The sequence below is a fragment of the Nannospalax galili genome, unplaced genomic scaffold, assembly GCF_000622305.1.
Source record: "Nannospalax galili isolate Female #2095 unplaced genomic scaffold, S.galili_v1.0 scaffold131, whole genome shotgun sequence".
Taxonomy (NCBI): domain Eukaryota; kingdom Metazoa; phylum Chordata; class Mammalia; order Rodentia; family Spalacidae; genus Nannospalax; species Nannospalax galili.
The window spans coordinates 1154283-1158484 of record NW_008332088.1 but is presented as its reverse complement, the minus strand read 5'-3'; positions in this window follow the sequence as shown (position 1 = coordinate 1158484).

Sequence of the window (4202 nt, the reverse complement as noted above, 5' to 3'; positions counted from 1 at the left end):
AGCACCACACTGGTTTTAGTGCTATGACTCTGTGAACTTGAAATCTGGTATTGTAACACCTCCAACACTACTCCTTTTCCTCGGGATTACTTTGACTGTCTGGGGTCTTTTGTGCTTTCATATGAAACTGCAATTTTTCTTATTTCTGTGAAGATTCTCATGGGAATTTTTACTAATATTTCACTGAATCTGTACATTGTTTTTCGTAAGATGATTTTCACAGTATTAATTCCACCAGTACATGGGCGTGGATGTTCTTTCCATTTTCTACTATCTTCCTCTTCATTGCAAAGATCTTTGACCTCCATGGTTAAGTTTATTCTTAGGCATTTTTCAGGTAAAAGGGAATGTTTCCATGATCTCTTTCCCAGCAAGCTTTATATTGATACAGAGAAAACCTACTGGCATTTGTAAGTTGATTTTATATCCTGCCACTTTGCTGAAAATATTAATCTTTTCTAGAAGTTTCCTGGTGGAACTTTTGGGATCCCTTATGTATAAAATCATATAATCTGCAGAGAGGGAAATTTCACTTGGCTTCACCCTTAGAGGAAGAACTCCAGGTAATCAGTGGCTGCTGAGAGAGGGAGACTACCCTCTCAGTGGATGAGACTCCTGAGATGTTATCTAATCCCAAGTGTTCCACTCTAAACACATCCTAGAAGCCACACTAAATGGACTCAGTGGGATATATAATAACATAATAAGTTAAAATTCCTTTATGGGATTAAACTGTGTTTAAATTTTGGTATGAAGCCTGTAGATATTCCAAAGAATATCATTCTGTGTCTGCTCATATACATATGTATATATGTATATATAGATCCATTTTTATATAAGTATATGTGAATGATAAAGAAAATGAGGTCATGAATGTGCTAGGGAGTGGGGAACAGAAGGAATTTGAGAGGGAGGGAGAAGGAGGTATAGAAATCGTGTAAATAAAGTACTCACGTATGCAATTATCAAAAAAATTAAAGCAGCTAATATTTATTTTACCTGAATACTTTCAAAAGCATGAGAATGGATTATCTGAAGTCACTGAAAGTCTTGACAGAAGCCTGGCACGCAGCAATTGCTTGTTAACTTTCCTAGTGTATTGAATTGTGGAAACCTTAAGCCTTTCTTAACACACAGTGAAACAACTTATCTGAAAAGATATCAGTGAACTATCCTACAGTTTGGGCAGACATGTCAGACAGTGACGTTAACCCCCTTATTCTGTCAAACGCCATGTTAGAGCAGTTTCGATTCCATTCATTTGGTAAAAATTCATGTAATTTTAATTAAGATCAGATTACAGTTTACAAATAAGAAAATTAATGAAAAGAAGATGAATTCATCTTATGCATTTGGATAACAGCACGGTTTTATTAATTTAACAAACATTTGCTTGCCTGCTCTGTTCCAAGTACTCTCCTAAGAAATGGTGACCAGCTGAGCATGGGAATGCATGCTGGTAATCCCAGCCCTGGGGAGGCTGAGAGGCAGGAGGATCAGAAGAGCCACAGCAGCCGGTGCTAAGTACCACATCCTTTCTCAAAGCTAAACTAAATTAAACTAAACATAAAATCAGGTGCCACATGAGGGGTTTTGATTGCTCTCAAGAACAGAGCACAGTAAAAGTGTGTAAGCAACTGCACCAGCCACAATCATGTTGCAGTGGAGCTAATTCAGAATACTTTTGAAAACACAGCAACAGAACCCAAATGAGTATTGCAAAATCAGGAGACACGTCTGCTGAACTTTCACTGAGTCCTGAGTATGGTTAAGTAGTTTAAAACAGTAACAGGAGAATTAGTAAGATTTGTCAGTTCACTAATGCCAAACATCAGACTCGTCAGAGGCATTATACAATGTAATAGATTACAAAGACAGTCGGCCTCCTAGGGTTTCCAAATATTCCATACTTCTATGTAACAGTTCTAACTATTCTATGTGCATTTCATGTAATGTTTTATAGGGTACATATGATAATGATTCCTAACACACAACACTTATAGCAGATCCTTGAATACATGCCTGAATTCTGAATTCTGGTTTAAAATACATAAACAATGTACCCAGTAGATGAATGTACTCTCAACTCTCACCAGAGAAGATTCCTTATACAGCAACTGGTGATTAAAACAGAAATCCACCACTGGCCAATGTGCAGAGAACAAGAGGCTGCAGAGTGCTTATCCCTGAATAGGACAGTTATATCAAACTTCTGCCTCCTAAGACTCAGGGATTATTGCAGAAGAGGGGGCAGAAAGATTGTAAGAGGTGGTGGACGACCACAGGAAGGTGATCCTTGTGCTTCTGTCAGGCTCCCTGTGGCTTTCCTTTTCATTCTCCCTAGCATCCTTTAGAAACTGACATCTTGAGAATGACATCTTCAGTTGTATAAAATGATTCTCTTTGCATGCAAGACACTGGGCAGACTGATCATTATCTTTGTTGCCAAAGAGGGCATACATCAATCATTGTAACCCTCTCATGTCAAATTACTGGAACATAATAAGTTAAAATTCTTTTAAGGGAATAAACTGTGTTTAAATTGTCGTATGAAGCCTGTAGATATTCCAAAGAATATCATTCTGTGTCTGTTCACAGATAAAAACTGATGTACTGAGCTGAGTCATTTGATTGAGTTTAAATAGTAGCAATCAATTCTTGTACTACAAGTTATGACCAAAATAATTACAGAGTCACATTTGTTTTACACAACAGACGCAGACTCAGAGTCATGTATTATTAATTAATGGTTTTTTTTTGAAGAAGGAGGAGGAGGAGGAAGAAGAGGAGGAGGAGGAGGAGGAGGGGGAGGAGGAGGAGGAGGAAGAGGAGGTAGTTTGTGGAAATGTCTGCAGACAGAAGAGATCATCATTCTGGAAAACTGTCAAGAAAAAGGAAAGGAAAAGAATAAAGCAAATTCCTGTGTGGCATTGTACTGATCACTGTGTCAAATGAAGTTCTGCTTTTTGTTGGACGTTCATTGTATGAATACAACTAGAATCTCAGTGCTCTCCAGACTTCTGTGAACATTTGATGGATGGTCCCGGAAGATGTTCTTTACACCTCCAAAATAATATACAACCTTTGTACTTGACACATTATCTCCATTAAGAATACAGAGACAGGAATCTATTAACCACAGAAAATTTTCATCACAAAATTAGTCCAAAAGTTTCCCTGGTGTACATAGTGTAAGTATGCTTCATACAGCTAATGATGCCGTGCACACATTTTTTTTCTCCTCAAAGGAAATAATCTCATTGGTCAATTATCAGTATACATTCTGTATCAGCATCATGTCCTCAACACCTCTGTAATAATCATGTAACATTTTCAGATTTAACTATAAACACATATGAAAGACTATGAAAGTTGGGTTTGGATAGAATAAATATAAGTGCAATTTTTTAGCTATTGTTTGTGTCAAAGTTTTAATAATTAATTTCTTTGGTCTGACATTTACTTTTTATCCTCTCTGATTTTTACCCTGACTGAAACTTGCCAGTTTTCCCAATTGTGTAAGGGGGAGGAACTTTCCCAAGGTATTTGAGCCTGTCACGATCATCCTGTGAGGAAAACTTCATTTGATTTTGACAACGTGCATATGATCATAAAAATATACCTAGAGAATTTCTTAGCTTGTGTTCTCACATTTCAAACTTCTGCTGTGTACAAACAACTCTCTTCTCAGACCAATCACCTTTATAAATGATTTCAAACCATTTTGGTCACTCAATTATCTCTGAAAGAGTGCAGAATGTGTGAATGGTAATATTAGATCCCTAAGAAATGGGATGTCTGTATCCTGTATGATGTTATGAAGTTTTTCTTTGTGGCATACTTTTTAGTTTTAGTTCTCAAAATTAAGTTTTTATTACTTTAATAATTTTTATATGTGGAATAAGATAAAGATTTAACCTAATCATTTTGAATGTAGTTAGGTCTTTGCCCATTTTGTACTGAAGTTTTGTGAACATCATACAATATATTTGTACCATATTTAGATGCCCTTTCATATCTGCAATATCCTTATTTCCCCTGACTCAACCTCATGTATTCTGTTAGATGATAGATAGATGATAGATAGATAGATAGATAGATAGATAGATAATAGATAGACAGATGATAGATTGAATGATGATAGATGGTAGATAGATGGCATAGATAGATAGATGATAGATAGATAGATAGATAGATAGATA